The sequence below is a fragment of the Herpailurus yagouaroundi genome, unplaced genomic scaffold (genome assembly GCF_014898765.1).
Source record: "Herpailurus yagouaroundi ecotype Mexico unplaced genomic scaffold, PumYag 163, whole genome shotgun sequence".
Classification (NCBI taxonomy): domain Eukaryota; kingdom Metazoa; phylum Chordata; class Mammalia; order Carnivora; family Felidae; genus Herpailurus; species Herpailurus yagouaroundi.
In genome coordinates this window covers 54,574,201-54,585,038 of record NW_024412404.1, presented here as the reverse complement: position 1 = coordinate 54,585,038, position 10,838 = coordinate 54,574,201, and the positions used below count along the sequence as shown (strand labels likewise).

The 10,838-nt window shown below is 52.0% G+C and overlaps 1 non-coding gene across 1 annotated transcript; it reads left to right on the top strand.

Moving 5' to 3' along the window:
• Positions 1–2,266: 2,266 nt before the first annotated feature.
• Positions 2,267–2,371, top strand: LOC121037633 (U6 spliceosomal RNA). Its single transcript, XR_005793893.1, has one exon. It is a non-coding gene; the product is annotated as a U6 spliceosomal RNA (small nuclear RNA).
• Positions 2,372–10,838: the final 8,467 nt, after the last annotated feature.

Genomic DNA, 10,838 nt, shown 5'->3' with positions numbered 1-10,838 from the left:
GGGTGGCGCAGTCGGTTAAGCGTCCGACTTCAGCCAGGTCACGATCTCGCGGTCCGTGAGTTCGAGCCCCGCGTCAGGCTCTGGGCTGATGGCTTGGAGCCTGTTTCCGATTCTGTGTCTCCCTCTCTCTCTGCCCCTCCCCCGTTCATGCTCTGTCTCTCTCTGTCCCAAAAATAAATAAAAACGTTGAAAAAAAAAATTTAAAGTGCAAAGGTAAAGGAGGCACCTGGGTGGCTCAGTCGGTTAAGCGTCCAACCTCGGCTCAGGTCATGATCTCACGGTTCGTGGGTTCGAGCCCCGTGTCGGGCTCTGTCCTGACAGCTCAGAGCCTGGAGCCTGCCTCAGATTCCGTGTCTGCCCCCCACTGCCCACACTCCATCTCTGACTCTCCCTCAAAAATAAATAAACCTCAGAAAAAAAATTTTTTAAGTGCAGAAGTAGAGCTGACCTAGAGTTTGCTCTAAATAGAACAATTTGAATTGATTTTTTTTCCCTGTGACACTTTTGCAAGAGAATAGCTATTTTGGCCTGTGAGGCACCTGGCATGGAGCCCCTTAAGCATAATCTGTTTCTGCACAGCGCATGGGTTCATTCATTCACTCACCAGGTATTTAACGAGCACCTCCTAAATGCAAAGAGAGCCTGGAGAAAAAAAGACCAACAGGCCCTGCCTTCGTGGGGCTTGCGTTCTTGCGGGGGAGGCAGACAGAAAAATAATAAGATGTATCTGTTTATCCCATAGTTTGTGATCCATACTGTGTAAACAGAGAAATAAAAAGTGACTAGTATGAGGAAGGAAAAGGTATAGGTTGGGTTCAGGCTCAAGAAAGACCTTTTTGCACAGGGAAGCTTCATACTGCATTCAGAAAGGAGCCAGTCTCGCAAAGGGCGGTGGGGGGGGGGGGGGGGGATCTTTCCGTCTGAGGAATCGCTTGTGCCAATGTCCTGGGGCAGGATGGGGCACAGCTGAATTGGAGAGGCTGAGAGAGTAGCAGTGGGGCTGCACTATAACGAGTGAGAGAGAAGAGCCTGAGGGAATAGGCAGAAGCCAAGCCAGGTGCTCCGTGCTCTAAAGGTAGCCTCTCTTCTCCAACCTTCTGCCGGGTTTCACTCAGCATCTCAACACAACAGACCGGCGCCTAACTCCTCCCGCTCTCCCCCATTTAGCACCCCAGGAACACTGTCCCTGTGGCTTTCAAAGAAAAACCGGCACCCTCAGGCCACCCTCTGCTTTGTTCCAGCAGCTTCCACAGCGATGAAAAGCAGGCTCCACAGAAAGAGCTTGGGTGATGTCCCCCCCAGTGCGCATGTTCTTCCCACCCCATCGAGCCAGCCCGGGGTGGCTGCACTCAGTATTCTGCCACAGTCGTTGATAATAATTGTTGCATTAATTGGTGCTGTCCGGACCAGACAGAACGTAAAAGATCCCACTGTGTCCAATAATTAATGTTTTTCCCTCACTGCAACGCCATTAATAAGGGGCCCTTCCAAGAAACGAGTAATTGGCTGGTTGGGCGTCATTAGGGTATTTATAGATAAGCTTTGGTCTGAAGACATAGAGGAAAGCTGATTATGTTTATTTAGACTCTATTATCTATCGCTAATGTGTTATCCTGCGTTGCGATCATCCCCATTCTCTGGGTCCTAATGATACAGGGCACACTCACAATGTGATTTCAGTGATCTGCAACGTGGCTTTATCTCTGCTGCAAGGCAGAGAGGGGGGACAGAGGGGACGGCTGTTCACAGGTTCCGCGTGCTCCCACTCATCCACCGTGAACCTTCTCTTTCCGCTGAGAAATTTAGAGCAAGGCTCTTGGAAGGACTAGAAAGACAGTTTCTCCTAATTAAACCTCAGAGGAGGGGAAGTTTCTTGGGTTTGTGATTATCTGAAGGGTTTTTGAAAATGTAAATCTGGTTGGGGAGACATCGCTTTGCAAAAATCGAAGGAAAAAGAGGCCGCCTGGATTCGAGATGATCTCTCAGTGGCAGCGAGTGACGAAGTCTCGCAGCTGATAAAACCTGGCCGAAATATATACGTCACACGAGATACACACATATGCTTCCAAGCGCTCTCTGGACCCCGGGAAGCGGGCACGGTGGCGTGGTGGGGCGGCTGCTTTTTCTCCCAGAAGCCTTCGATCCACTTGTCCGTTGCTAAAAGTTTTAGGAAAGGTTTCTTACGTTATTTTTAAAAGAGAGATGAGCACAACAGGGTGAGTGTACTTCATGTCATTGGATTGTACCGTTAAAAAAGACTAAAACAGTGCTCGCTTCGACAGCACGTATACAAAAATGGGAACGATGCAGAGAAGATTAGCACGGCCCCTTGTGCAAGGTTGACGTGAAAATGTGTGAAGCTTCCATATTTGGGGGTTTCTTTATGTTTCCAAGGAAAGGATTGAGTTTTTTTTCATCAAAACTAGCTCTTTTCACAAATAAATTATCAGGTTACACTTGAAAAAAATGATTAAAACAGTAAGATATATATATATATGTATATATATATACACACACATACAGACACATATATATACACACGTATAGATATACACACACATATATATACACGCGTATATATACACACACATATATATGTATACATATATATACACACGTGTGTATATACACACGTGTGTGTATATATATACGTATATATATACATGTATATATGTGTGTATATATATATATATATATAGCCCATTACTAGAAGAATAAATAGGATAATATAATTTGTAAGCAGAATTCAAAAGCATAAAGAAGCACTGGGCTTTTTTGCTTTATAACTGTGATGTACCTGATATTAATTTTAGCAACCAAACACTTCTAAATGGTCTCTTCTGCACATGAAACGAACCTCATGTTAATATTCCGAAACCCTTACCTTCACCCCAAAAAGCCAGGACAATTATTTTGTCGGTTGACTGAGCTGGACAGTTTATGGGGGTGGAAGAGCGAACTCAACCAGCCTCATTTTTACCACTTCCTGTTAAACTTGTTCTGTGGACAGTTCTTTATCCACTCCTGGCTGTTACTCTCACATGGGTCCCACAGCTTTTTGTGACTCTTATTTATTATAAAGAACCCAGTTCCATCCAATAAAGAAAAGTATAGCCCAGTGGGGATGTGCATCTACGTGCTGCACACGTGTGATGAGCTCTAGACATCATATTCACATATCTCAAGGCACGGTGGGAGCCTCCAGCCCCGAGGCCAAGTTCAGGCTCGGCCCATGTCTCACAGCATGTTCAGTGGTGAAAGGTGCATAACCTCGTTAAGCTCAGGTCCCACACCTGCGAGATGAGGGTGCTGCTGTTGCTCTTGGAAAGATGTGAGACGACGTCTGTGGTGGCAGGTGCAGACAAGGGACCCTGCAAATATCCACCTCTCCCCATCTGCCCCTGTACATGTGAAAGCATCCGACCCGTACGGCCCTCCACTCACCGCCCCTGCCCTTGCCCCCGTGCTGTCTTCTCTGTGAAGAACGCACTCGGGAGCCCTGACCCGCCTCTGGTTTTGAAATAAGCTCCCAGAGAGTTGACCTGTGCACGAAGGCGTGATGTAACTTTGCAAATTAAATGTGTAAGGCTTTTAGAAAAATGATGCCCTTTCCTCCCCAGCTCCCCGCCGCTGGGAGCAGGTAATTTGTGGGCACATCTGTTGCAGGTGTTGGGGAATACTCTTGGAGATATTCCTAGATCCCGGCCCGGGGTCTAAAGGTTGAGAAGCTGGCTCCTGGGACCCGGCGATGCCTGCAGCGTCAGAATAACAGGAGTGAGGGGGAAGGCCTGGGAGCAGGGCTGGGGCTGGGCAGGTGGCCAAGGTGGCTGGGTGGGTCAGCAAGCGGGGAAGCCAGAGAAGACCAGGACCGCTGTCAGGGGCAGGAAAAGGAAGCAGGGGCTGCACCCCGAACAGACACGGGCACCGTGTTCACCCAGATGCCATTTACCGGATTTCTCTGGCCCAGGCAAGCCACTTAACCCCTCTTGGCCACAGGAAGAGTGCCGGCCTGCTTCGCCCCCAGGCTGACGTTGTGCCGGCTGGCAGCACTTTAATTTACAGAATGCCTTCTGGGCATTCGCATTCTGCCAGGTGCAGGAGGTGGAGGCGGGGAGGGTGCAGGATCAAAGAGAAAAAGAGGCAGCCTGGCCTGAAAGAACCCATCACTCTTCTTCCGGTCTTGCCCGGGCTCCTCATTTTTCTCAGCATAAAATCCAGACTCGGATTCGAGATCCACACGCAACTTTGGGATCCGGCCCTGGTGCCGCCCTCGGGCAACATTTTGCAAATGCTCCTTTGCTACCCCGAGACAAAATCCGGAGGTCGCACGATTTTTCTACACGCTGAACCACTGATCGGGGTTTCAACCAACATAATGCCTTCACTGTAATACAAAGGTGGGAGAAGAGAAGTCATAGGTAATAAGACAATGTGAATTTCATCAGGAAAACTCCCTGGCCGTGACTTCACTAGTCAACATAAGGACCTGCCTTTGTGTGTGAAGCCAGAGCCGATGCCGCAGGTACAAACGCACGTGACAACAGACGTGATCCTCGGGAGACTCAAATTCCAAAAGCAATGGTGTCGCGTGGGTGACACGATTTCCCAACTTGGTGAACATTACTGGGTCGCGTTCCAAACAGAACACACAGGGCAACCTTCCCTTAATTTATATGACAGTTCCATTCCCAGACAAGGCCGTGTATGGCTGATACCCTGCCCAAGTGACCTTCAGTTTATATGAACGGGAGAGTTAAGTCCAGGGTAAGATGGCTTGCCACCTACATGAATACCCGTCAGGACACCCCAAAGTCGTGCAGGACCCAGGACGGCCCATTGCTCTGTGGGACTGTGCCACGCACTGCGTGAAGTCTCACGTCCTCGGTGCCTGCTCACTGAGCCTGCGGCACCCCCCTCCCACAATTATCTCGAACGGTCTCAAGAGGGCAACGTTGCCCACCTTGGGAATCACTGATCTAGCCCCTGCCTACCTCTCCAACACTGGCCTTGTCCTACTCTCTCCTCCTTCACTACATTCCCGGCCACATGAGCCCTTGGCCATTCCTGCAACACATCACAGGCCTTTGCCTACGGCATTCCCTCCCCCAGGAATGCTGTTCCCTAGCTGTTCACACAGCGGCCTTCTCACCCTTCGTGTCTCAGCTCACATAACATCTCCACGGAAACAGCTTGCCCAGACGCCCTATCTATAGTCATGCGTGCATCCCCAGGCCTGCCAGTCTCAGCCATGGTCCCCTGTTCTTGTCCCTCACACGTCGTGCTGGAAGGATCTTTTTCTAGGTCGTCTTTCTCACCAGACTGGGGTCAGCAAACTTTTCTGTAAGGGTCCAGAGAGCAAATACCTTAGGCTTTGCAGGCCATATGGTCTCTGTCATGGCAACTCCACTCTGTCCTTACAGCTCAAAAGCAGCCACCGACCGCATGTGAACAAACGGGCATGCCCGTGCACCAATAAAGCTTTATTTAAAAAAAAATTTTTTTTTAATGTTTATTTATTTTTGAGAGAGAGAAAGACAGAGCACGAGCGGGGGAGGAGCAGAGAGAGAGGGAGACACAGAGTCCGAAACAGGCTCTGGGCTCTGAGCTGTCAGCACAGAGCCCGTTGCGGGGCTCCAACTCACAGACCGCGGGATCGTGACCTGAGCCGAAGCCGGAAGCTTCACCGACTGAGCCACCCAGGCGCCCCACCGATAAAGCTTTACTTACAAAACCCAGGCTGCCGTCGGGTTTGGTCCACGGGCAGGTTTTTCAAACCCAACACTAGGCTGTAAGCTCCTTATTTGTCCAGTTTCTTCTTGAATTCCTTGAGTCTGGCACAGTGTGGAGCCGATGGGAGGAGCTAGAAGAGTGTGGGGTGAACACGTGAGTTTGTGGTCCAGCTCGAATGAGGAACGACCGGAAAACACAAGAAAGGCCTTCCAATTCTTAGCACGTAGGGAAAGCATTTTACACGCCGGTCCCCCATCCAGCACTGAAGGAGTCTCGATAAGGAAGGGCAGGAGAATTCAGGGAGGGCTTCCCGGAGTAGGTGACCCTGAACAGCAGCTGAAGGAAGGATGGGATTTGGACCATGGAAGTCGTGGCCCTCACTTGTTCAATCGTTAATTCATTCCCTCATGGGAGGGACTTGTGATGACTGTCCCAGCAGGTGCAGAAAACACCAAGATGCACACGCAGCTCTGCCAGGGAGGGAGAAGTCCCTTGAGACCACGAGTGACAGTTGTTTGCTCTTGGAAGGAGTCACTTGAACTCCTTCTCTGAAACAAGAGTCAAGGTTATTCCCACTCTTCCCTCTTGGTTTTCTTCCCTCCAAAGCCCCAGGCCCTGCCCTCCCTGCAGACCTCCTAACTGCTCGTCCTTCTTCTCTCTCTGCCTTGGCTTCTCAGAAACTCAGAGCCACATGGATGGCGCAGAGCCTTCCGTGGAACGGATGTGGCTGCCTCACTTCCCTTTCCCTGGGATTTCTCGTCAGCTCTTCAAGTTGTAACAGACACACCTCTGCAGGGGCAGCCCAAGTCCTCTCAGAGGTGAGCCAGGTGGCTTTTGTGTTAAAAAAAAAAAAAGTTGCAGAATATTCCTCCTGTCTCCCCACCTGCTCCGACCCTGAGCCCATTTTATTAACACTGAGCTTGTTTTGAAGTCGAATTTAAACAGCCCAAGTGATTGTTGGTATTTCATAACTAGTCCATTTTCTAGCTGCTAACGGCGGGTAACAATTTACGTATTGCTCGACACAGTATCGATACTGCATCATCAAAAAAAAAAGGAAGAAAAAAGAAAAAAGGGGGGTCCGTATAGGAACTCGAGGCCATGACCTTGTAATCTCCTCGGCTCTGTGCCCTTGCGGTGACCCTGACTCAGTATGTGAGGCGGGACAGGCCCTCCAGCATTTCTGCAGGGAGCACGGTGAAAGCTGGAGGCCACAGCCCAGAAGATACTAATGGTCACAAGTGAAAAAAAAATCCCCGAAGGGCTGCTCTTGGCCGAGGGTGACCCAGAGTCAGTCTTTGGGATCATAGAACCCCTCACGCGTTCCTTTGTTTGTTCGCCCATTCAATAAATCAAGTACCTTTCTTTCGGGTCAGACACCGAGCTGAGCACCGGGGGTCCGGTAAACAAGACCAGGAAGGTTCGTGTCTCCTCCCCCCGGCCCCGCTGGACCCAAGCCCGTAGAGTGGGGAGGCCACGATAAGCAAGGGAGCTACCAAGTGAACAGGCTCATTGCAAACTGTGCCTGTATAACAATGAGCAGAGGGGGAGGGGGGAGGGACACATCAAGAAAGGCCTCTCGGAGGAGGTGACCTCAGAGCTGGTTGTGGAAAGGGCAGGGGAAGCAAAAGTCAAGGAAAACAACACCGAAAGTCCAGAACAGGAAAGAGGGTTCACGTGGAAGATGCCGGAGGCCAGGCCAGTGAGGATTCCTGTCTCCACCTGAGAGGTTTGGGGGCAGAAAAGCAGTTCTCAGGATGCCTGGGAAACTGCCCCTCCCTATGTGCCTGTGGGGACAACCAGATGTCACTCCCCTCACACGGGAGGGAGGAGAGGACAAAACACTGATCCAAACAGTGGGAGACCCAAAACAGAACAAATTGGGGCACCTGGGGGCTCAGTCAGTTAAGCGAACGGCTCTCGGTTTTGGCTCAGCTCACGATCTCACGGTTCGTGGGTTTGAGCCCCGCGTGGGTCTCTGCCGTGACCGTGTGGTGCCTGTTTGGGATTCTCTCCCTCCCTCTCTCTCTGGCCCTCCCCTGCTTGTGCAAGCACATTCTCTCTCTCTCTCTCTCTCTCTCTCTCTCTCTCTCTCTCTCTCTCAAAATAAATAAACTTTGAAAAAAGAACAAATAAAAAGTAGGGGTAAAAAATGAGCCAAGAAGCCCCTTTCTCTAAAACCAGCGGCCCCTGTCCAAGTGGGCACGGCTGAGATGTCTTTCAGCCAGTGCCTTCGACTGCCAAGGGTCCGGCCCCTTCCAGACTTCACTGAGGACCCCAGGCCCCTGCCCCAGACCACGCCTGGAGGCTCCGGGTCCTTCGCGGTGCCATCTGGAAGACCGTGTTGGGAATCACCAATGATCTCGTATTAGGTGATGAGCTAAAGCTCTTCTCTCTGCTTCCTTCTCGAGACAATGCCATCGTGGGCCCGCCTCGGAAGAGAGACGAATCCACTTGATAAACAGCAAGGGCTTGTGGCCCCATCAGTGAGTGGGGGATGCCTTCAAGCCTTTCAGAACATCGTCACCCATGCCCGCAAGCCGGGGGCACTCATCTGGGGTCTGCCAGCGACATCTGAACACCAGCATCACGCAGTGACAAGCAGGGAAGGCACAAAACGCTACCTCGTCACCTTGTTAATGAGTAAAATCCTCGGTCTGCTGCCGGGGCCCTCAGAGACCAGCTATTAACGAGCGCTTAGAATAGATTGCGCTGTTTTCTCCGTGTACGGTGGCCTGGGAGAGACACTTCAATTTCCATTTTACATCTGCTGCCACGTTCAAGTGTCTCCTTAAGGGGAGGAAAACACTTGGGCACATTCTGTCTTTAAAGAGACATGTTCCAAGAGAGCATTCCCTCCCCACAGCCGCATTCTATATGTGAACGTTTTCAATTTCCAAAGCATATATTTAGATTATGTATATGGAAGCCTGTGACACCCGGGGGGTCGGGGGGGGGGGGGCGGAGAGCAGGGCCTCGGCCGCACACACAGCCCTTCCTGTCCCTTGGGGCTCAAAGAAGAGGGCTTCTGGTTTTGTCCTCAGATTCGGGGGCTTCACTCACCGAGATGGGGACAAGGACAGCCTAAGTTTTATTCCTATTTATGACACTTGGTCCCAGCCAGCAGACACGTGGGTCCTAATGTGGGGAGCGCCACCATTTCCACAGGGCTGCGTGTGAGTGCAGATTGGGGAAGGGGGCTGGGCCCCGGGCCGGGGCCACGTGGGGCCCAGAAAGGAGACGTGACTGACCCGGGCCCACATGGGGGCCAGGTGATGGGGCTGGACTCCCACAGGGGTCTTTCTTTTTTTTTTTATTTTATTTTTTTTTTAATTTTTTTTTTCAACGTTTTTATTTATTTTTGGGACAGAGAGAGACAGAGCATGAACGGGGGAGGGGCAGAGAGAGAGAGAGGGAGACACAGAATCAGAAACGGGCTCCAGGCTCTGAGCCATCAGCCCAGAGCCTGACGCGGGGCTCGAACTCCCGGACCGCGAGATCGTGACCTGGCTGAAGTCGGACGCTTAACCGACTGCGCCACCCAGGCGCCCCCACAGGGGTCTTTCTAAGACGACAGGAGCGGAGGAGAAAAGAGGAGGAGGAGGGGAGACAAGAAGGACCTTTAGACCACAGCCCGTGCCCGGAGGTCTCTGTGATGTCCCCGCGGTCATAGGAGCCAGGACCCACAAGGGGAGTGAGGGCGAGTTTGGGGAATGCGCCCAGTGTCGGGGCAGAGGGCGGGAGAAAGAACAACCTTGGGCTCTCAGTAGTTACCAGCTGTCTTAGCTCGGCCACCATAACAGAAACACCACAGCCTGGTGGCTTAAACAGCAGACATCAGTTCCTCGCGGTTCTGGAAGCTGAAGTCTGAGGTCAGGGCGCCAACACGGCTGGTTTCTGGTGAAGCCTCTCTTCCTGGATTGTCGACGGCTGCCTTCTCACCGCGTCCTCTGACGGCAGAGCGGGAGAGAAAGCTCAGCGCCTTTCGCCCCTTCATGAGGGCACCAGTCCCATCATGGGAGCTCTACCCTCACGGCCGCATCCAAACCTAATTACCCCCTGAAATGCCCACCCCGCAAACACCACCACACTGGGGATTAGGGCTGCAGCATATACATTTGGGCCGGTGTTGGGCGGTCGGGGGGACATAAACACTCAGTCCATAGCACCAGCTGTGTGATCTCGGGCAAGCCGCTTAGCCTCTCTGAGCCTTCACGTTGCATCTGTAAAATGGGATCAGAGTCCCCCTGGCCGTAGGTCTGTTGTCAGGATGGTGGGACCTGCCACGTGTATAGTCCCTGGTACATAGACAGAGCTGGCACAGTGACATCTGTGTTCGCTTCCAGAGCCCGGTGATCGTCAGCACCCTGCAGACCAAGAAACCCATTCCTCCAATCCACCTCGGGAGACCCACAGGATAAATGTGTCACGAGGAGCAGACATCCAGAGAAATACAACTTATCCACGCTCTGAAAAGGGACCGTGTGGGACAAGCCGCTGACAGGTGCGAAGTACCGTTGATTCCATCATGGTGGCCGTCCCCAGAACAAACAGCCCCAGAAAGCACAGGGGTTGCAACCCTAGGTCTGTGGCATTTCCAGTTATCTCAGAGCGCATCTAAGATTCTCGCCAAAGGTGGCTTGAGTTTTCTCTCACTCAAAACGCCACCTCTCTCCGCCATCCGCCCTTTGGCAAGTGGGCGAGGTGACCCAGTTGTGCTGTGGCAGAGTCTGGTTCCCCGGCACCCATTCTGCCTCACTCACAAGCGTCCACGGTCTTGAGGCAGTGATGCGCCCAGTTACAGAACCTGCTTCCCGTCCTGTCCCACAGCCTGGTGTGGCCACACGACTGTGTTCCGGCCAGTGAAGCAGGAGAAGCTCCTAGGAAAGGAATTCCGGAAAGGTTCTCTGGAAGGGAGAAGAGACAATTAGAGAAAGACGCTTTCACTTTGCCCTCTTCCTCCTTCCTGCTACCTGGAATGTGGACACGATGGCTGGAGCTGCAGCAGGCATTCTGCAACACTGAGGACAGGAGCCAAATGTGGGGAATGGCGGAGCAGGTGGAGGGACACAGCCTGAGCCCCAGATGATCGTGAAGCTACCATACCA